This window comes from Armigeres subalbatus, chromosome 2 (genome assembly GCF_024139115.2).
Source record: "Armigeres subalbatus isolate Guangzhou_Male chromosome 2, GZ_Asu_2, whole genome shotgun sequence".
NCBI classification, from domain to species: Eukaryota; Metazoa; Arthropoda; class Insecta; order Diptera; family Culicidae; genus Armigeres; species Armigeres subalbatus.
In genome coordinates this window covers 234,378,450-234,402,327 of record NC_085140.1, presented here as the reverse complement: position 1 = coordinate 234,402,327, position 23,878 = coordinate 234,378,450, and the positions used below count along the sequence as shown (strand labels likewise).

The 23,878-nt window shown below is 43.3% G+C and overlaps 1 protein-coding gene and 2 long non-coding RNA genes across 8 annotated transcripts in view; 2 read left to right on the top strand and 1 right to left on the bottom strand.

Moving 5' to 3' along the window:
* Window positions 1-5,487, top strand: part of LOC134216030 (uncharacterized) — an 80,090-nt gene extending 74,603 nt beyond the window's left edge. Inside the window, exon 3 of the long non-coding RNA XR_009980444.1 lies at window positions 5,336-5,487. This is a non-coding gene — a long non-coding RNA (uncharacterized LOC134216030). The remainder of the gene's footprint in view (window positions 1-5,335) is intronic.
* The window catches only part of LOC134211903 (protein outspread), a 760,849-nt gene that overhangs the window by 239,904 nt on the left and 497,067 nt on the right, over window positions 1-23,878 (top strand). The gene's annotated exons all lie outside the window — the stretch shown is intronic.
* Window positions 16,966-17,902, bottom strand: LOC134216029 (uncharacterized). Of its 2 annotated transcripts, none has more exons than XR_009980443.1 (4): window positions 17,767-17,902; window positions 17,581-17,703; window positions 17,435-17,520; window positions 16,966-17,375 (listed from the first exon to the last, which is right to left on the bottom strand). It is a non-coding gene; the product is annotated as an uncharacterized LOC134216029 (long non-coding RNA). The 2 variants fall into 2 exon arrangements; XR_009980442.1 differs by having other exon boundaries at window positions 17,581-17,706; window positions 17,767-17,883.

Sequence of the window (23,878 nt, the reverse complement as noted above, 5' to 3'; positions counted from 1 at the left end):
GGCAATATGTAAAATAGTAAGCAAGTGTTGTAATATTTTTCACGCAGTAAAAAAAGTAAAACCATGAATAAAGATATCGATCTTCAAGCAATGTGAGTATTCTGGCTTCGCAGTGTATGAATATGTACCACTAATACATCACACAGCTCTACTCGGTGGCTCAAAGAAAAGAGGGAAATCCCTCGCGAACCAACCTTGAAAGAGGATCGTAACAACGATCGCACAAAAAAGAAAAGCAACCAGAAAACCGCGTGTGGAAAAAGGATCTGAACGCCAGCGTTTGGTTTGATCCGCGTGAATACAAAACGTGTTCTGGATACGGCCTGAAACCAACGATCGGTCCTTTTCAAGCAGTGGTAACCAGCGGGTACAATTCTAGCCTGTTACGGTATAGGTGAACAGCCATACAACGTGGGGACCTCTGCGCTTTAGGAGCCGTATTGGTGAACCGTATTTAACTCCAGAGGCCTCCGCCGCATTTGGATCTTGCTACCTGGCCATCACCAGGCGGCGAGAATCCGTTTTTATCCGGCCAAAATCGATATCCGCTCCGCACAGGAGCGTTTGCCAAACCGGGACTAAATGCGGCCAATTACCGTTCGCCGCATGGAGAACACACAAGCCTCCACGTGTTCAACCGGCGGATAATCCAGATGAAAGTATCGACGGAATCCCTCAGTGACCGGACGTCTGATCGCCGATTCAAAGCCTCTACGCGTCCACCCCCTAACATTCGGCGGCCAATCCAGACGGAATTATCGCCGCTATTCGTCAGCGTCCGGCCGACCTCAAATCGCCACAAAAGTCACTAAGGGTCAATACATCGTCATTCGACGGGCAATCTAGTCTGAAATATCCTCGCTACCCCGCCTTGACAGGCCTGCGGAACGAAAGTCACCACGCATCCAAGTCTCGTATGTTTCCGCGCATCTCAACGCTTTCCACCTTATCCGAATGCGGACTCAACCGGTCTAATAGAGTCGAATGCTACAACGATGGAGCCGGAAACAGGTAGCATGCAGACAAGGTATGTCCAAATTCGTCGCATGCCAACAATGAGCCCCAACGATCCGATCGGCCACACCTTTGCTAACCCTAAAAACTAAACTTTTTGTCAAAAACGAAATAAAAAAACGAACAGTGGGTAATGTCTGTGACATAACCGCTAAGTGGACGTAGGACTTGACTTGACCATGCCTTTAAGATACATAATATGTCCAAATTTCTCACATCAACTATTTTGGATAAATAATCGGCGTTGCATACCATTCCTTGGCAAAATCTTCTCATCAAACCGACACATAAATCAAATCTACCTACCTTCCACTGAAGAGCCTTCTATTCCGTGCGATAGCGACTGAAGGAGAACATTATTTTTAACTCTTAGAGCCTTGAAAAAGGCTGTTTGCTTCGGCTAAGTGCAAAAAGTAAGAAAACGATCTTTTCAAATAACCGCGAATTTCTAGTGATGGTATAAAAAAGACTGAATGCTCTGCGAGCAAATGCACTTTTCTTTTATACCTTATTTTGAATCTTCTCTGCTTCCCAATTGGTGGGCCAATCAGCTAGTGTCTTGTATCCCGCTTCTTTGTCAGCCAAAGCGTCATCATCATCAACGCGTTCGAGAAGGGCTTCTTCTTTTTTACGCTTGTTGCTTGCTGCTGGCGTCTATTTCCTAACGGGACTTTTCGCTAGATACAGGCCAATAAGCCGGGCAAGCGAGCTTAGAATTGCAGTTCAGGTGGGTGGGAAGTACGTGTTCTTTTCTGAGACAACATTGTTAGTAGTAGAAGGAAGGAAACACCCGGACATGGGATTTCGGGTGATAAGATTTAGAATTGGTAACAAGGGACGATCATTCAGTCACGTTCGCTTTGTGTGCGGTCAGTATCAAACAATGTTTATCTAGATATTTTTTTTATCAATGCCAAAAAATCCAACATTTGATGAAAAATCGATTGATAGTTTATTAATGTTTGAGCTGTTATCGGTGTTTTTTTTTATCCAAATAAGATTATGTGAGAGATTTGGACATCTTATGAATCTTTAAAGGCATGGTCAAGCGAAGTCCTTCGTCCACTTCGCGGTTAAATCAGAAAAATTATCCACTGTTAGTTTTGACGCTATTTATGAAAATCACGCATAAAATTTTATCTCTAGAATATTGGATTTGGCACCCAAGGGGCCGTAAACATATTACGTAAGCACTTATGGGGGGAGGGGGGTGGGGGAGTGGTCAATATCTCACGCTCCATATAAATAAAAAATCGTTTGTATGAAAGAAATCTTACATGGGGAGAGGGGGGGTCGAAAAACCCAGAAAAATTGCTTACGTAATATGTGTACGACCCCCAAGTACAATTTCTATCCAGAAGGGTATTGAAAGCATTGATATTGATCTCTATTATTGGCTCTCTGAAGAACCGTTTGTTTTTTGGACATACATGCTGCATCATGTGGCTTTTCTTCAGCCTGTATCGGCTCAGCACCGATGCCGGCCGGTCTCGGCTCGACTCTGCTGCTGCTGCCGGTATCTGCTCAGCATTGCTGTTTTGTCGGGTCTGTAGGGTGGACTGCTGATGTACTGGCTAGGTTTCGGCTGATGATGGTCGCTTCGATGGTGTCGAGCCGAAAAAGCGATCGGTGCAGACTTCATTCCCTGCTAAAAGGTGTGAGTGCTGTTCAATCGATGATGTGGTTGCTTCGCTTGTCCCGGTCAGAATGAAAGGAAAAAATCGCGTTGCGCTATTTAATGGCTTTTCGGCAGCTGGGTCTCATTCGCTGGTGTCTGCACCAATCAGAACGTGGTAAAGGAATGATGCAAGAATTATGCGGTACCCATATTTATAGGTTCCCTTGATCTCAATGTTTTTCATTGAAAACAGTTTCATGCCTATTGAAACAAGTTTTTCGGGTCTTATCAAGCATGGACATGGAAGGCATACTTGGAATCTGTCGATTGAGGGGCTTATCGCAGAAATTCGTCCACTGAGACGAACGCTATTAACGTTCAAAATCTTTCAACACAGCGTAACGCGGTCGATTTAAAAATTTTGAAATGACACCCGGTATAGTAAAGAGAGACGTAAGTCCTACGTCAAAATCATTGAAATAGACTTTAAATGTTCTGTTTCACCTTGTTTCACTACCATCCTTCCGCATGTCTAAAACTGCTTTTCAACTATTTGTTTTACGGAACTTAACATTTTGGAACGCGATAATTTTCTTGTGGGAACGCGAGGGTCATTACACTACTCGGAGTTCATACAATTCTTTGGCGGGTCGGGATCTTTTTGAAAGGCGGAAAATTAGAACTCTTAGGGCCAATTTCTTCACCTCCGCTTAATGCTTAAACCCGGTTTAAACGTATGGGTAAGCACCGCTTAAGAGTTAAGCGGAGGTGAAGAAATTGGCCCTTAAAGGAAATTATTTTCGGAAAGCGAAAAATTTATTTTCCGGAGCATACCCTTTTTTTCATTTTGAAAATTTGCTTTTAAAACGCGGATTCGTAGAATTTTCATCGGAACGCATAGAGCGTTTAATTCTCGGATCGCAGACAATTTATATTGCGATACATGGACAATCAGCTTCTCGGAACTTTTTTTGTGAGAAATGTAATAAGAAAGTATAATTCCGGTTCTGGTCGTTTTAATAGATTTTTGGCCAGAATTAATGAGAAATGTGTCTCAAAAGCAAAGCAACATAAAACGTACTCCTCTATCAATTGATTGCTTACGATCCTTTAAATCGAACATAAAGCGTCCGGTTCGGTGTAATCAAATACAGAATTCTTCAACAGCACCTTCAAGCTCTAATGTTTACTCGAAAGGGCTGTACTCCGAATACATTCCTTTAAGGTCACTCCTGACAGAATCCAAGTTTCAAAGTGCTCGCGTTTTCGGGGGCACACCACTCGATACGGAAGCAACGCACAACTGTCATTTTTATTTTTTCACGCATGCTGCGACGCAGCAAAGTGACCTTAAAGCTAGAAAGAAACTTTTGCGTGTTGTTGGCAAGATTCACCATAATCACATTCCAGCTACAGGCAAATCCTGTCCCAACGAATACCTTCCCCAATATCCAACTCCGTGGTACTTATGAGAGTGTCGCACACTAGCAGTAATCCTCATGCTTTTGTGATTTTGATCCTAGATTGAAATCAAGGACCACACCCACCTTGATTTCTGACAGCAATCTGAATAAGGGTTTCAAAAGAAAAACATGAGTATCGCTGATGGTCAATCTAAGAAGTACATCGTAACTATGCTATGGCCATGCTATCCTATGAAAGAGCTGTATTCCGCATATATGAATACATTCATTTCGCAAGAAATACATAGGTACTTACAATAACGGAACGAAATTAATTAGTTATTTAAGTTTTGTTGAATTCAATTCATTTTTTTAAAATAATGACAGCGCTGCAAAAAAAATTATCAGTTCAATTCCATCGACTACTCCGATCTCCATTATTACGCAAAGGGCTAGGATAGGATGTGACAATTGAATTACGACTGCCTTGTTGTTTCCTCAGTCGATTGCTTCGACGAGGTGGTGTCCAGAGCTTCCGAACATTTTTTATGCAAAATCCGCCGAATAAAATATATATAAAATTCATGTTTTCTCGTTCATTTCTTCCATATTTTGTAATAAAAGATGTTACGTACTATCATCATAAAGTTTTTACATGGAATTAAATGAGTTTTACAGTGAAATGGGTAAAAAGTTGGTTAATAATGCTTCAAATCGAGTGTTTCAAATTAGCATAACCCTTGAAAATCATGCATACATTTTTTGCAGTCTAGCATAAATTCATTTTGCCCAAAAAATCAAAAAACAAACTTTTAAATTTTGTCATTAATTTCAATTTAATTACCCAGCAACACGGCCAAGGTAACAACAAGCTGCCCTTTTGAAAATGTGATACCGCCGATCGAAGTAATCGATTGTCATTTTCACCCAATCAGCAACCGGTACGATTTTGACAGAACATCGGTACGATTTTTAATGACTAATTGTCACATCCTATCCTAGGCATAGGGTAACGAGTAGACAGTTGATGCTTCTACTTGCTTCTACTGGGTAGACAAACGTTGAATGTTTGACAGAATATCCTATTTATGTTTATGTCACGTTTTGATTCATTTGACGTTTAATAACCATCCAAAAATAAAGGTACAAAACATATGTTGTGTTTGTGGGTTATTTATGCTGGGCTTTCACCTTTCCACTATTTTCTCGTTGCTGGTTGTATGTCTAAGCTGAGTAAATTATTCGTTAATTCAACTGTGCTATAAACCACTAATTTTTCTTCTTTTTAATCTATTTTCAGGTATGGAATACTTCATAATGTTCTGGATATTTGCAGTTGATCATGAATACATGATCCCATATTATAGTAACAAGAGTGTCTTCAAACAGATAAGTAAACGTCTAAAGTACCTACTTCACCTTGACGTATACAATGTACAATGGCGGGCTAAGTGATCTGGTGGCTACCTCATCTGCTTTATAAGAAGTGATGAACTTCTAACACTGAAAAAATCACTCTAATAAAGAATTTAAAAAAAAAATCTGCTTTATTCACAGCAGGTTGTGAGTTTAATAACTGTCCTATTTGTATAACTTTGTAACACTAACATACTTCTATAACACTAAATTTGGATGCCGAAAATACATTTGAACTGATCAGGTTTAAGTTTCAGAAGACAACATCATTCAAACTCATAATAGAGTTGTGATAGTGATTTCTTTACAAGGGAGAATGCATTTACTTTAGGTAATACTGACTAAACTCCTTTGGGCTCTGCCCATCATTTCCCCCAGGAACTGCCTCTCAGCATTACTTCTAGGGGATAGGCAGTACTTGCTGTACTCGTTCATTCACACTCACACAGGCACTCATCCCGTGTGAGGCTTACTTGGGTGCTCTCTCTAACACATCCTCTGACTCACCCTGACGCACCATATGAGACATACTTGGATGCTAACATACACCAGGGAGGAACTTTAGTTTCAGGACCCAGTAGTACATCCCGCGCCCAGTATTGAACCTTGCTGGACTCCTGCGGTAATAGGAACGCTTCTCTGACCGGCATCGGTCTCGTATAATAGTACACGGTTCTGAAAACAGCTTTTCAAAATCCGGTACAGGCCCACCGACAGGCTAAGCCGGTGTAACGAGAGCGCGATGGCATTCTAGCTTGTGCTGTTAAATGCGTTCTTTAACATTAAGTGTCACTAACGCACACTATCGAATACCTCGCCTTTTGTGTTGGATCGCTATCTTGGCCCTCTTTAACACCGAGTTAATAGCGTCCAACATGGACTTACATGGACCCCTACGAAAAACAAACTGATTGCTTGACAGGCCGTCCGTACCCTCTACGTACGGAGTCAGCCTGTTGAGGATGATCCTCTCTAGCAACTTGCCCGTCGTGTCTATAAGACAAATTAGTCTTTACGCCGATGAGCCGACCGGCGGCTTCCCCGCCTTCAGCAACAACACCAATTTCTACCTTTTCCATCTATCGGGGAATCTCTGCTCATCAAGGCATTTCTGTATATCTAGCCTGAAAATGTTCGGGTTCGCTATGATTGCTGCCTTGTCCCGTTACGCTGGGATATGGATATACTCTGAAGTAGTGCGTAACTGTGTAAATCCGGTTATATCGCCATGCTCGGTACAACACTGAAGCTGACAATATGACGGCCCTAACCCCGATTCCCAAGGTGTCAGGCGACCCGTGCTGAGGGGATGAATGGCCTGGGAAGTGAAACAATTAGCCAGGCAGTTAACGGAGCCTGTAATGCTGGGTAGACACTTGTTCGTGGTCCAATACGGAATAATATTTACCACACTGTGCTGTAGTTCTTACTATTCTTGAGTGAGTGGTCGGAAGAGTACACACTCAGTTTTTATTTCTGCAGCTCGGCAAAAATCCGCACAGCCGTGCGCCAGCAAAATAAAAAACTGATATTCCGGCAAAAATGATGTTTGTTAGCTGATTTTCGGCAAATTATTTGCTGGTTTTCAGCTATTTTGACAGATATCTCGGCAAAAAACATGTTTGCTGGGGCACGGCTGTGCGAATCTCGGTAAAAGTTGACCATTTTGCTGAGATCCCGGTAAAAAATATTAAGTGTGTATGGAACGACTATAATTTGCTTTTAGATGACCCACCTTTTGCTCTTTTGGGTGGAGTAAATGGAGTAAATTATAAAAACGTAACTCAATCTTAGGTTGGTTTTTAAGCCGACGTCATGAATCTCCAAGCTCCAGAGCGCTGATTAATTAGAAACGAAGCGGATACGCATTTGATGGATCTACTGAACACTCTGACTAATTAGAGCTCTGTATAACGATGAGATTCCGAAATGCCTAACGCAATGAAGCCAGATCTCTGTATAAAATCGAATTCGGAACTCATTAGTAGAAGTAAAAATATGTATGAACTACAGTACCGATGCATGGTCAAAATCAGTATTATCCCACTTATTGTTGAACCGAAACTGATTGAGGTGCGCGCCTTTGAGAGTTGGTATAAGCTTACGAGGCCTTACATTAAGTTTGAAAAATATCTGAATAAAAAACGACTACTTTATTTCTTCTCAATAGAAATTGAGCAGAAAACCATGCACTAAACTATCCTGTAGCCGTATTTGCGTTGTCACCTTCCCATAGATTGTTGAAACATGCTCTCTTGGGATGCCGAAACATGCTCTTAATGGCCTTGTTTAAGGCCAGTCTCGCAGCTCGCAACACTTCACGGCGGTCCGTTCTTTCATCCTTTTCAAGCCTTGACCCAGGAGGATTGAAGGGCCGCAATTTATGGGTTGGACAGGAGGGCGACATCGTTCCTCAAAATCGAGATCGACTGCCACAGCAGCTGCTGGGCAGTTGTACAGTGGTTAAGATTCAGCGCCTTGTGCCCTTCCTCACCACAACGACGACACAGGTTGCTACGGGCCCTTACAGTTGTAGGATTTGTGCCCCGACTATAAGCACCGTTAGTACCTTTCCACTGAAGGCAGCTGGAGTTTGCTTACTCAACTTCTCTCGCTCCATTACCTTTTTAGCTTCCACAACCGGTAACCTAAGGTAGGCTACCTGCGTGCCAAAGGGACCGTCTCTTAGACGTACAGAGGTCTTCTCGACCTCTGTACCGCTCTGGGCTCTAGCGGCAGAAACGGCGTCGTCCGCGTTCGTGACCACGTCCAGTTGCTTGCACTGGAGGGTCACTTCCGCCCCCAACGACCGCACCTCGGCGCCGTCACCCAAGACCTCTTAGGATAGCTTCCTATAGTCCGTCCCACTAGCTTGCGCTCCACGTTTCAGAATCAAGATCATCTCATCGGTCTTGGTGCGTCTGACGCTTCGCACGTCCTGACTCAGCGCCGAAAGCTTTTCGGCCACCCACATCGATTTAAGGACTTCGGCGTACTTATCCTTATCAGTTTTCACCAGCAAGGCATAGAGGCGAGGCCTTGTTTTCTTAGCTTTCTTTATGGGTCGAGATGCGTCGACTTCCGATTTGCCCTACTGACTAACTGCCAGGGATTTTCGGTCCCTTGTGCCGATGAAACCGGCCGGCTGGTACCTTCTGGCGGACCGGCGACTTGCGTCTGGTTTTGGTTTCGCCTTTTTGGGCCGTCCAGACGACGTTTGGCCTTTATAGTCACTCGTCGTTTGGCTTTGCTCTGCGCGCTTTTGCCGGATTGCTACCTGAGCCGTTCGGGTTAGGCGCAGTCTTTTCTTCATTGGCCGTCAGTTATTGAACCATAGTCGCTCCTCCAAGGAAGGAGAAAGCATCGGTTTGGGCACCTTTGGGCGACTCGAGCAGCCTGGCAGAGCATCCGAAGGTTCTGTTTCAGTTCCTTACTGATGTTCTGCCTTGCGCTCGTGAACTCGATTATATAGTGACCCGCCGAGTGTGCTGATAGGACTACTGCTGGGGAGACTCCGGTGCTGCTAGTTGTAGCCTCCGTCACCGCACTCTCCACCTCCCTAGGAGGAGGCTTCGCCCAACCCCCTTTGTCAAAGGGCTTTACCACATCCATTGCTAACGCATCGTCAAAAGAATTAGTTTTTGAATTACTCATTATATTGTTGGGTCCCCCTTGTGGCTGCCGTCGAATCCTACTGGAGTAATCGCCTTTAATGATCCCATGGTTATCTGTAGGCAATTCAAAGGTTAACATTTACGTGTTCAGAGCCAGATCAGCGGAAGTCGGAAAAGGGCATCTGATCTTACTCCCATCCAGCAGACAAAGCTTGGTGGCAAGGTTGGAAAGCGTGCTACAAGGTCCGCCACGGTTTTAGGGGACGGAAGGCAGCCTAGCCATTAGCTTACTCGCCGTTTCGAATCAGTGTCACTCGGCTCTACTACGAGAGTAGAATGTCAGGCTGACAGCCCTCGCTTTTACAATATTACGATATCCAAGACAAGGTCGGTAACACGCGGCTAGAATGCCATAATCAAGATCTAGGGGTCGTAAAGCCCTTGGACATAGTCCCTGCTGCCCCGATGTGATAGGGATGTGATGTTCCATGCGAATGTGACACGATTATATACAATAGCTCAATGGTGTTTCACGTAGCTATGCCAACTAAAAATCCTAGGCTAAAACTCTGTAGATCATATTATCGACCATACAAAACTTCAATATCCAAACTAATGAATAGTAACACTGTAACAAGTTTATTTGTTGACCATACAGACCTTCAATATCTGTACGCAAGAATAATATGCAATACAGTAGATGGCTTCAGAATAATGTGACATTTTTCTTAATGAGAAAGTGTATTCCCAGTGAGGCTAACTAAGTCTAACTCAAAAATATGACCAAGACCCCGTATAACGCTCACGATCATAATTCAACAACGGTTTGAAAATTTTGAAAAATCTAAAGATATCTACGTACATCTATTAATAATTTGCATCACGTTTTGAACCTGAATAACTAAAAATTATATTGAAATATGGTGTAGAAAAAATCTGCATTGAATCGGTTAAGAACTAAGTTATTCAACCCTTGTTTCTATTGACACTTCCTGGCATTTTGTTATGAAGAAAACTTCTAAAGAAAAAGACCTTTCCATGTTCTCTTAACCTATCTATTGCTCTGTGATTAACCCCGAGATCTTAAGCTACTTCGTTATTTGAGCTTCTGATCCCACTATACTCATCTACGTGTCCATATACTGTTCCAGGACCACCATACCATATTACTTCAGAGTGGAATAGTCATGTTGTGCTGTTGAGCACCTTTTCTTGGTCTTATCGATCAATCACGTTGAATTCGTCACCGACATTTTACTCAACATGGCAATTGTGCAGGTGACGAGGTCCTGTGTCACCGGATGGAGCATTACGTTCGGCTCGGCGACTTCACACAGATGCTTTGTCGTAATCTACTCGGTCAAGTTTCCGACTGTGGATTTAGCCTTCTAAGGCAGCGAAATCTGCTGCGAGAGAAGTTCTCCCGACTAACCGGGCGTCCGGCTCGGTACGGCGTTTACGATCATACCGACTAAAACTCATACTGTCTCTGACGATATCAGTCTTTACGTGTTCGCGACTCATATGGCCGACCAACAACCATATTGCATCAACATCATGCTGCTTTAAGTTTAATGGCAACCAGGAACATTCGATTAATTTAAATGTTATTCAAACCATGATTCACTCTGTGTTAAAAATCATGTCGTCCCATTTCAAAATTTCAAAATGATATTCTGATGTAATCTGACCACTGCCAGACTGGGAATATGTTCATTTTTCGTAATATACCTTTTTTGTGGTTCCATTGCGCCAAAGCGGTTACAGCTTGTCACTATCTGAGATGTGTTTTGTACCAGCCCTCATTCGCATTTTCCTTTCGTTTTCTGCTAATTGTATTCGGAATGACATAAAACGTATAAATCATAACTTTTATAGGCAATACTGCTTTTAATGCCTCCTGGAGAGTGTACAAGTGATGTTATCTCATATGTACACGACCCACTCGATTCATATTACTCAGCATCTTGCGACCATGCAGTCACAATACATCATCGGCAAATGGATGCGTTCGGGGTACCCTTATGGAATACTTGCAATCCGAAATGAATTACAGCATATCAATGTTCACTGTTTATTTTCCTCGAACCCTAAACCAAATATTAAATAACGAACTTCCTTTCTTATGAACTCGATTGAACCCATTGATGGTCAGTATCTCCCGTACAGCACCTTCTGCCATGCGTTGATTGAAATACCGACTCCCATATCACCGGACGCAGTTCATTGCCCATAAAAGTTGGTGTGTTAACAGCGCGCAGATCCTTCCTCACACGGAGGATTCCAAAATTGCGCCGACTAATGATAAAAGCGAAAGTCATGTCATTGAAAGGTTTACCGCCGGCCGTATGTGTGCGTTTGCTCCTAATGTTGAACGGTGGTCGTCCGGTCAGCGGCAGTCTGTCGTTTGTTCGCCTTTGGTCGGCGGCATGGCCAATGGACGGCGGGGACCACCACGACAAAGGAGAAAGTGAGAGTTTGATGGCCCGTGGCAACCAGCTGGGCACATGGGAGGATTGTGCAAACGCGTAAAACTATTTGACGCTCAGGGTGATACGTCAGTTAGCTATGGGGATGTTGTGAATGGATGGACGGTCGTAAGATGTGGCGAAATGATAGCGCTAATGAGCCAATTATCCGAGGAATTTGTTTGACATGCCGCATAATTTGACGCTATTTAGTTCAGTTAGTTATGGATGTTTGTGGCTAGATGCTACTTATGTGCCTATCTATGCAGTCATGTTGTCATGTAACACCGCGATGTTAAAATGCGTTAGAAAATACTGCACGTAGAGCAGTGCGCCGCCGCGCCATGCCACCGATATTTGTTTTGCATACCCCTGGCACCTGGCACTAAGGGGCCCTCCTTAGCCGTGCGGTAAGATTCGCGGCCATAAAGCAAGACCATGCTGAGGGTGGCTGGGTTCGATTCCCGATGCCGGTCTAGGCAACTTTCGGATTGGAAATTGTATCGACTTCCCTGGGCATAAAAGTATCATCGTGTAAGCCTCATGATATACGAATGCAAAAATGGTAACCTGGCTTAGAAACCTCGCAGGTCAAAACTATGGAAGTGCTTAATGAACACTAAGCTGCGAGGCGGCTCTGTCTCCCAGTGTGGGGATGTAATGCCAATAAGAAGAAGAAGACCCCTGGCACCAACATTTTTGAATTGGAGCGATGTGGAAATTTAGAAGATTTTTTTCGTGGAAATTAACTTTTGAGATTTCCGAAATATCTACAATAGAAATTTTCGAGGAATACTAAAAAAATCCGGTGAAATTGAAAAACATTTTCCGGGAGACTTAGACGAGTTTCTCTTGAGATTTCAGAAAGAAATCCCTTTGAAATTGTGGCAAATTCAGAAAAAAATGAGATATTGTAGAAGGTTCTTCCGGAGAAATTCAGAATAAAATCTGGGTTTTTTTAAATACATGAAAAATTGAATTCTTGAAGAAACGCCGATTCACACCACCACTGTCGAGTAAGATTACGACAAACGTCGGCAATTTTTGGACGGTGGACATCTTGTGCTGCATTCAAAAACTGCAGATAGGGTACTTGATTCTCGAATTAGATTTTATAGCTTGAATGCGATTATGTCATTTTTAATTTCGACGAAAATATTTTGTATTTCGGTTATTTATTTCCTTGCCGACATCGGCGCACATAACTTCCCTGTAGTTTGATTGCATATAGTAATTGATACATATGGGAAAAATCCTTCAATATCATCAAAATATCCCAAAACAACATGCAGAAAAGCAATTTGCCACCGCCCACTGCTTTCAATACCGCAGCTCATAAGTAAAAGTCACGACACTGCACCGCCGCCCCAATTCCACCTGCTCCGGTCGGGTTCAAGCAGCTCGCTCGGCGTAATTCTCTTTCTCGCCCCAGTTATTTCGCCTCAGAGCCGTGCTGCGCTGCTTCTGTGCATAAATCAGCGGATCGATTTCACTTCATCTAAATGATACATCTTGTTGATACTAATTACAGCATCGCTAATTCATACTCACGACTCTTACCGCGGAGTGACCGTAGATCGAACGAAACCTTCCAACAACGCCTGAACCCCTTCCTGTCAAATGGCGACGGCCACAGCACAGCGCAGCGATGGAACGGTCGGCAGTGCCTGCAGCGTGGCATTTTCTGCTCTAGTTGCTCGAAATTTTTCACGCGTACGTTCTCAATTACAGACTCGAGCAATTTGAAGGGGGGCCGTCGAACAGGGAGCCAGACTGAATGGTATTTTGCTGTTCTTGCAATTGGGTTCAGGCGAGTGGCGCAAACGCGCGCGCTAGATAAACAGCATTCTCCGGAGGAAATTGCTGAACATGTGCCAACCATGTGCAGATTCCGGATTTTGATTTCATTTGGTGAAGGTTTACGAGACGAGAAGATTTGAATCACTGGTTTAAAGTTCATTTCCATTAGTCTGACATATTTATGGGTAACATTTGTGATATCCATATCATCATTTGGTTCAGGGTCATTATTGACATTCAGCTAAGCAGTTATTTCGCTTCAAGTTTCAAAACAAGACACTAAACATACAACATAAAACGGTTCTTCTGATGATCATAGCAGACCTTCGTTTATGATTCACCATCGGGTTTCAGAATTATTGGATCTACATCTTTTCCGATCACACTGAGTTTGAGTAGTTCAAGATTTAGCGAGATATGTTGCAATTGCAATGCTTGCGCGGATATCTCTGCTTCTGGATTGAACAAGTCGGGTGATACCGAATAGACGGATGATTGTTACAATTAGACTAATCGGAGCTTCATTTTTGGCAGTTGAAACAGCTAAAACAGCAGAACAGATTAGTGGTAATAGGGCACTGCACGAACTGCTTTATCTCTTTCTCACTGCAAAGAAATTAGAAAACAACAAGAGCTTGTTGTTTTCTAACTTTCATGAGGAACAAAAGAGAAAGAGTTTTGCTCGTGTAGTGCCATATGTTCCAGATTGATGTGTTTTGTTCTACTATTGTCAGGATTGTTGTACATCAACGAAAAATGTCACAAGTTGCTTTAATTTTGAGCACAATTGATCAAAACATCGAGTGACAAAACAGAACAACACAGCCATTTCCCCTTTCTGATTTTCGCGTATCATGTTCCTTTCCTACCCTGTTTTCGATTAATTATTCCACCCATCATTGCAATGGTAGAAAGTGCTAAACTGCACGTGCTCATGCGCGTCACTCGTGCTCCTCCCTGTCGCCCATTTGGCGTTTCCCTGGCAACGATCCACCTAGCCGGCCCCAATAAGCAACCATGGCCTACTACTTGGCGTGCAAGTGGGTGAATGAAACGTGCGAATTGTGGCGAACCCCTGATTATAACAAGCGGAGCATATTCGTGAACCGCTGATTAGCGATGATTAGCCGTCATCGTAGCGTGGTCGCGCCTGAAACTGGTTCAATTGCGCGAACATACATACGCTCCTCCAATTACCAAGGTCCTCATCACGATGAACAACACTTTTGATATTCACGTGCAACATGATAGAGAAGCAAATGAGTTGATGCTTGGCAAACACGTCGCCGACGAGGGAAATTTTTCGTGATTGCTCTGTTCATTGTTTTTCAGATTGCTTACTTTCTTTACACTGCAATTGCTAATTTGATTCGATCATTGAAAATGTACACAATCACGCATCATCCAGAGTCAAAATTAGAGCACTATAAAAAGAGGGAATCGAAACTTGTAAAAGTTGTACACTTCGAGTAGATCGGAGCAAATTTGAATGCTCACCTGATTTGATATTGGGCCGCCAATAATAAGTTTTCTCACACGTCGGCCAAAGACATTGCACTCCTCAATATTCATTCATTTCATTTATTTAGTCTACATCTAAACAGATAACACTGAATCAACAATTTGACGCCACAATACATGGTTCGAGGCCGCATCTCTCCATCCTCGAATATGCCCCACGCTCGCCAGGTCGTTTTGCACCTGCTCTGCCCATCTCGCTCGCTGCGCTCCACGCCGTTTCGTACTTACCGGATCGGAAGTGAACACCATCTTTGCAAGGTTGCTGTCCGGCATTCTTGCAACATGTCCTGCCCATCGTACCCTTCCGGCTTTAGCTACCTTCTGGATACTGGGTTCGCCGTAGAGTTGGGCGAGCTCATGGTTCATTCTTCGCCGCCACACACCGTCTTCTTGCACACCGCCAAAGATGGTCCTAAGCACCCGTCTCTCGAATACTCCGAGTGCTTGCAAGTCCTCCTCGAGCATTGGCATTGGTTTCATGTCCGTAGAGGACAACCGGTCTTATTAGCGTCTTGTACATGACATTGCAAATGTTCGGCCGACAATGTCCATGTCATCCGCGAAACAAATAAATTGACTGGATCTGTTGAAAATCGTACCGGGGCTGTTACACCCGGCTCTCCGCATGACACCTTCTAGCGCAATGTTGAACAACAGGCACGAAAGTCCATCACCTTGTCTTAGTCCCCGGCGCGATTCGAACGAACTGGAGTGTTCGCCCGAAATCTTCACACAGTTTTGCATACCATCCACCGTTGCTTTGATCAGTCTGGTAAGCTTCCCAGGGACGCCTTTGTCGTCCATAATTTTCCATAGCTCTATGCGGTATATACTGTCGTATGCCGCCTTGAAATCAACGAACAGATGATGCGTTGAGACCTGGTATTCACGGCATTTTTCTTGTCCGTTGTCGAACCGTCAACGCAGCCGGCTTGATAACTTCCCACGAATTCACTAATGGTGATAGACGACGGAAGATGATCTGGGATATCACTTTGTAGACGGCATTAAGGATGGTGATCGCTCGAAAGTTCTCACACTCCAGCTTGTCGCTTTTCTTGTAGATGGGGCATATAACCCCTTCCTTCCACTCATGGCCAGATTTAGGGGAGGGCGAGGGGGCGGGTGGGCCGTGGCCCCGGGCCCTGACAAATCTTATGTACCAAAACCAACCTTTTTCGTACATTTTGGGGCCCCCACAAGCTGTCGGCCCGGGGGCCCCTTCCGGCTAAATCCGGCCCTGCTTCCACTCCTCCGGTAGCTGTTCAGTTTCCCAGATTCTGACTCTCAGTTTGTGCAGGCAAGTGGCTAGCTTTTCCAGGGCCATCTTGATGAGCTCAGCTCCGATACCATCCTTACCAGCTGCTTGATTGGTCTTTAGCTGTTGGATGGCATCCTTAAATTCCCTCAAGGTGGGGACTGATTGACTTCCATCGTCCGCTGAGCTGACGTGGTCATCCGCTCCGCTGTAGCCTTGACTTTCACTGCCTGTACCCTCAGCGCCATTCAAATGTTCCTTGTAGTGCTGCTTCCACCTTTCGATCAACACACGTTCGTCCGTTAAGATGCTCCCATCCTTATCGCGGCACATTTCGGCACGGCTGTTCAATCTCCTCGCACTCCGCTTCTTCCAGGCGGCGTTTCTTCTCCTGAAAAAGGCGGGTCTGCTGTCTTCTCTTCCGTCTATATCGTTCCACGTTCTGCCGGGTACCTTGCTGCAGCGCGACCGCCCGCGCTGCATCCTTCTCCTCCAGAATTTGTCTGCACTCTTCGTCGAACCAATCGTTCCGTCGACTTCGTCTTATATATATAGAGTCAATATAAAATGTAAATAATGGAGTCTATGAGTTCCATATATTCAATATCTGCAAATCTTTCGGAGTAATTCCTGAAGAAACTTACGGAGGAATTCCTAAAGGAACTTGCGGAGGAATTCCTGAAGGATATTGCTAGTTTCCGGTAGCGGGTAGAGCAGAACTACCAAAGCGGACACAAAGCAAACAAAACTGGAGGGCTAAAACACCAACAAAATCGAAAAAGCCACAAATCTAATATTTCGGGCATTTGCCCTAATCTTCTTCTCCACGTAGCTCCTATCTTCTCATCTCATTTCTCCTTCTCTATCTTTCCGATTTACGACATAGATTTTTCGTACTCACGGTCTCTTCACAGAACTCGCGGTACCTTCTGTGTTCGGGGCGTCCCCCTACACTATTTTTTCGGCGGAGCTCTCGCTGCCGCGACTGCTCGCCTACCGCATTTCATTGCCGTCCCACGCATGCATCCTAATCACTCTGCTGGAGACCCCTCTGGCCGTCCAGTGCGAGCAAGTAACTGGATGGGGTCTTTCCCAGTGATCCACTGAAGGGCTGCTTGCTCCAGAACGAATCTCCTCCGACCTAGTCCTGCCGGACGAAACGCAATCGATGTTTCGGCAATCCGACCGTCGCCTTGTCGCACCGCTGCCTCGATCACGATACTCCCGTTCCTCGATGATAGGAATTAGCTCAACAGAAAAACCCTGTCAAAGCGCTAATTTTAGCAACTGATCCACAATGTAGAACACACCAAAGCACTTACCCAGCGGGGTATTTTTCTGCTTCAAGTGATGAGGTGCTCGTCTTCGCTTTCCCGGTTCGGAGCAACGGACCGTCGTTTCGCGTCGGCTAAAGACGTAGAAAGTGTGAGGTTAGAGTCCCTTATGATCACCTTTTTACGTCGGGTACCTTTTGAATCCAAAGAACTAACGCGCTCCTTCGGGGAACTTTTCGTGCTGTCGCCTGACCAAACTTGCGTGTGCCGTCGGTCGTCTTCTGTCGTGTCGTGATCCGTAGAAAGCCCGTGCGTGCCTGCTGATTAATCGTTTCAGGTTAGATTGCACTCTCATCGACCCGCACTCTTCGGAATCCTACCTTGTGTTCGTGGTTATCCCAGCACCGGGCGGAGCAAGTGGACAAGATCCGCTCCACACGAAAGAACTCGCAGTCGTGGCACTTTTCTTTTTATTTATTTCACTGCACTTTCTTTAACACGAGGGAAATCTTTCCCCCACGTTTGCTTTATACTTGTGACACATATATGATACCAATATCACAGTACAGCATAAAATCATATGTCTGTCACCTAGAATCACGCTGGTATCACGATAGCACGATGATTTCCGTACCCTGCCCTTCGACCGTTGTATTGTACGAAACAGAACATAATTTGTTGTTTTGAAATGTCAAATACGCCGTTTGACATATGAAATAAAAACAAACATTTGCAAGCTGACTGAGTAAAATTCGTTTTTCTGCAATTCCGGATGATATTTTTCACCACATTGACAAAATAATGATTCACAAGACCATTATTTGCTATAACTACGCTCTGAAGATGTCTTCCTATTTGATTTTGCCAGTTCTTGGGTTGCTTCCGGGAAGATCTACCGTCACTTTTGCATGATATTCAATGGTTTGAGTTCTGTATCGTGCGATTTCGAACTTTTTGTGCAAGGATCCCATGAGTTTTAATTGGAATGAGGTCTGGGGATTGGAAAGGATGCGGGATCTTTGATTTGCCATTAGTCAGCATCTACTTTTTAAGATGGGAAAAATGTTTTGTACCGTTGTTTTGGACAAATTCAAAATTGGATCCGTAGTGTTTCGAGAGGGATGGAGGAGAGAAGAGGAGGATCTCGTGGAGGTAAAAGTGGAGTGCAGAAATAAACGGAAGTCAGCGCGAAATAAATAAGTGTTTGAAAAACCCGGAATTCCTTGTCCGAATAAACCTGTTACAGGATCTATGACCCAATTGAATGGCTCTGGATTTATCCTTCAAAATGTCCAAATGAATTAAAGGTTTGCACTGAAATCACCCCAAATCATAGAATAGAGTGATTAACGTCCGCAGAAATAACTGCCCTGCGGAATATTGGCAAGAACTCGCATATTTCTGCTAAAATACCTATACGAAGATTTGGAAAACTATGACGTTTTCATATCGATGGATGAACTGCAGACTGATTTAATCAAACAATATGGGTAAATATTGTGTAAAAAACTATAGTAACAGTTTGTGATTTCCATACATTTTGATGAAAAATATAGTTCTGAAAAGCGGTAGAATCAATTTCAAAACAAGCTGTCAAATAGATACAACGGTGGAAAGAAAAGATGTGTGTCATCTTCTCACTGTACGCGTACAGCGTGATACGAAAATCATTGTGCGGAAATCATATATCTGTCGATAGTATTAGGTGATAGCGACTGCTGAACCACAAGTGAAGATGATTTTGAGTAGGGATCCTATAATGAGAGATATGCAAATACTTTTCCAGACGATTTAGCAACGCTGTTACTTTTGTTTGCAAACGCTTCCAGCACTTGCCGCAGCGCAAAATGTTGAAGCTTGTATATGACTTTGCATTTGATAACAATTTGGAATATGTTTGTCTGTCCACTAACAGTGTTCAAATAAGCATTATCACTGAAATAAAAGTGCAATACAAATAAGCGAAACACGATACATAAACTAGATTACTTCTACTCGCGAAAGTAAAACAAATTGTTTATTCGATGAAATTTTTCTTAAAATCTATCTCAATACCTCTCAACCTCGTCTCAATCTGCAACAATAACAACGTTCATTTGGCTCACGCTTTGACAGTTCTCAATGCTCGATTGGCTTACAATGGCCGCTTTCGCATATCTCTCATTATAGGATCCCTAATTTTGAGTCTTCCTTCTATGTGCGACGTACGATGGTGTGCGTGTCATAGGGCAGGTGTCAAATTGATAGACGTCATTGCTGGATAGGTCTGTTCTCTATTGGCGTACACGGAGCGCATTCCAATCGGTATTCGATGTTCGAAAATACTGCACTAACCCATAAATGCATTTCGCCTGATACATTTCTGCGGATGTTTGTCGCTGCAAGCGTGCGGAGTGATTTTTTTTCCTTCATGTGTGTTTTGCGATGGTTGACTTGACAATATACTTATTCTTAATGCTAAATCAAGACTAAACCTAACACAACTCTACCGTAGCGGAAGAATTTTTCATAAATCGATGATCAAACGATTTATGAAAAATTCAAAAATACTTCAATCATCCTCCTAGGATGATGGTCAGAGACAAATCGGTCAACTAAACTCTTGAGCAGACCTCCAGTTACAATCGGTTCCTTAACCTAACTCAACTATATGCGCAAGCCTAGGCTGCTTGCCAAATCTTCTTCTCAACATCGAATGACAGCTTTACTGTACAACTAATCTCATAATCACGCCAGCTGCATCTGGCAAAATCTTCGACCTCTCAAATCGTCTCTGATCAAAGTCCTTGTTAGCTTCCCCAAATCCAAGCCAAACTACGGCAAAATATTCAAATCGGATTTAAGCCTATTGTATTGACTAAAAGAGGCAAAATCGTACACAAATCACTAAGAAGCTATAATTACAGACTATTTACAAGGACAAAATTGGTTTGTTTTGGTTTTGTATGGAATACTGAGAAAAGACGCATTTACTCGACTAAGTTGTCACGAGGCCGGGAAATAGGGTTTTACCGCGCCCTGGGTCGCGTTACCATTCATGACAACCCCCAGTGCTTTAACTCCTGGCCACGCATACGATTTTAATGGATATACTTTTGCCACTTTTAGCTCTGTGAAGTGCGCCAACGAATGTTCGGTGGAACGGCTCGATTTCTCTCGATCGGCTAACGGAATAACCACCGGCTGTGCTCATGATGACGGTCTTCAGTGCTTCTTCTCTCGTGCTCGCTGTTATTACTCCCGGTTGGAACATGTCCTGTTCCCGGACGACATCTTCTTCTTCTCTCTCTTCCGCATAACCGTTGTTCCCCTGCGCCGGATAGTGGCCGTAAGCGTCAACCCCCGCCGAACAGATTTTTGGTCTTCGACTCGAGGCTTCAACTCCTCCTACCCAGGAACTGATCTGCTCTTCTGTGGAGTCCCTGCAACCCGTTGCCAGTTTACAGGGTACGATTTCTCTCGCTTCGTGAACGGCGCACGGTTCATTCCCTGGCGCGATGGGAATGCTGGATGAACCGTAATTTCTTGCCTGTCTGGATCGCCAATTGTGCGACCTGCTCTTGTATCGGGACCGTTTGTCTCCCACTCCTCCACTCTTAGTACTACACAGTCGTTGCTCCCTTGCGCCGGATAGTAGCCGTCAGCTTTGACCCCCGCCGAACGGATTTTTGGTCCTCGACCCGAGGCCTCCACTCCTCCTATTCAGGAACTGAATTACCGTCCTGCAGAGTTCCCTGCAACCCGTTTCCAGTTTAAAAGGGTACGATTTCTCTCGCTTCGTGAACGGCGCGCGGTTTGTTGTGGCTCATTCCCTGGCGCGACGGGAATGTTGATGAACCACATTGTTCGGCGACCGCTTTGGTCTTCCTCTGCGTTTGGAAGTTGGTCTTCCTCCGGTAGTTGATTTGCCGATTGATTGTCGAGGTGGAGAGGTAGTTTATTAAAGTTGTTGCTCATCACACCTGACTATGCCATTTATCACGCTTGGCGACGGATTTTCCTGAGCATAGTGCTCGTTGTCCACAGACTTTGTCTGCTTACATAGCTTGATGAGGGTTTTGGAACCTCGCTCGGTTGAGCGGAAACCGCTGGTTCCTCAATCGGTCTGGCGAAAGTGAAGAGAAATTTGTTGCAGCTTCTTCACTTCCTTCGTCGTCGTTGCTCCCAGTTGTTGGTGTTTTTCAGCAACCTTTGCTTCTGGTTGGCAGGCATTACCAAATCCCGCAAATATATTTTTATTGCGTATTGCGCTTTTTGTCTACAGCAATTAGTTCGCTGTATTCATAGCTGAGTCTTTGTATAGGATTCTTATCCTATTTGGGCCCCTCGAATCAATTAATGCCATTTGGCGTCAACGATTCGATGTCTGTGTCTAGAACAAACTTGGGACAAATCACAACTAAACATTTTATTGCCTATTTTCAGGCTTCTCTCTTGAGTCCAGACACAGAATCAACAAATAAAACAGACACAATATAGCACAAACGATACAGACTCGATCGAATATTTACAACTATTCGAACAAAATAAAACCAACCGTAACAAAACCTTATCCAACAGCACAGAATTTTTCATGAATCGGAGAGCCGATTCATGAAAAATTCTTAAGTCAGCTAGTGACGAAAAATCTGACTAGAGGACTAACAGACTGGAAACTTAACCTAAGCCACAAATCTCAAAAAACTAAATCTATTCTAAACCTCATAAACGGTTGCGAATCCTACCAAAAATTGTCTGAACGCCAACGAGTCTTGGCAAATTGTCCTATAATCAGATTCTTTACTACACTAAACTAACTCTGTTGATCCTACAATTAAATTGGATTACAAATGATTCTCGCGAAAAATCAAATGAATCACACACTAAACAATCAAATCGATACTTGTCGTAATATCAAATCGTCATTCGTATCATTGTGGGTTATTTAGCTGGGCGCCAGTGTCCCAAGACCCACGTTACACTTATTTTATAACAACATAAAGATACTCAAGCAACATGAAACAAATAACAAATTAAAATAATACACGTTCTCTCCTGGTGCCCTGAGAGAGACGGCTATTTGGTGCCCATTACGGGAAATGCCGAGGTTCATATGAGATTTTGGTCCATCAGCCAAATCCCGCATGTATATATTTTTATTGCGTATTGCGCTTTTTGTCTACAGCAATTAGTTTGCTGTTTTCATAGCTGAGCCTTTGTATAGGATTCTTATCCTATTTGGGCCCCTCCAATCAATTAATGCCATTTGGCGTCAACGATTCGATGTCTGTATCTGGAACAAACTTGGGACAAATCTCTAGCTAAATTGTTCCAAATTTGGTAAGCTCCTAGGTGAAAGGATTCTTTTAAACTGTTTGTGAAACATCTAGGAACGATAAGTAACGAACCGCGCGAAGAACGAGTGTATCTGAAAAAATCTCCACGATAAATTGGAGGGTTGTTAATAATTTTGAGTGTTTGGATACAGGTTCTGAACTTTAAATGATTTGTAGAATCAATTCCAAGAATAGCCTTTCTATAATTAGATAAATGATAAAACTTTTTCAGATTAAAAGCATATAGTGTATCAGCGTTGAATACCTTGAGGCACCCCGCTTAGCACAGGAATCAATTTAGATTGTTGGTTGTTGAAGTTAACGTATTGCAATCGGTCATACAAATATGACTGAATTAATTTTATGGAGAATTGATCTAAATAGAAGTTATATTTTAACTTGTTATATAATTGTCTATGATCAATAGAATCAAATGCTTTAATGACATCAAGAAGAGCCAGTAAAGTGACCATCTTCTTGTCTAATGCTTCTCTAATGTCGTTTTCTATTTTAATAAGGACGGTCACGGTGCGGAATGATTTCCTATATCTAGACTAGAATGGACATAACAGATCATTGTGTGTCAAGTAGTCATCCAGTTGCTGAGAGAGTTATGATTCGAATATTTTTGAAAGCGCATAGAGAATACTAATCAGACGATAGTCTCTTTCAGTAACAGCGTGGTCACTGGTCAATATTACCTGTTGGAATTCCTTTTGCGATTTTCCAATCAAGTGAAAAATCTGAGGAAGTGATACTACAATTAAAGATATTCCAAATTTATGAGAAAGTAACACTTAAAGACATTTTTAAAACTTGTAGTGGAATTAAATTACCTGTCCTACAGCATCACAAGAAGAATTAATAAACTCAGTAACTATTTCGTCATTGGTAACACACCCAAATTAGAAATTCCAGTTTTCCATTAGTCCCCACACAATTGAACACACCATCAAAATGTACGCTACGTAAATCAGACAAAAAAGCGGATTGATTAATTTTGTGATATTCACGTGCTCATTATACATCAGCACTAGGTTTAACCTTTCCGTCCCCAACGTCTGTTTTGAAGGGCTTTCAAAAATCCAAACTGCTGTAAAAACCGCATTTCTTGACCGATTCTTTCGCAACAAGTTGCATTCCATCCGGAAGGATCCCAATTTTTGATTTATACTAG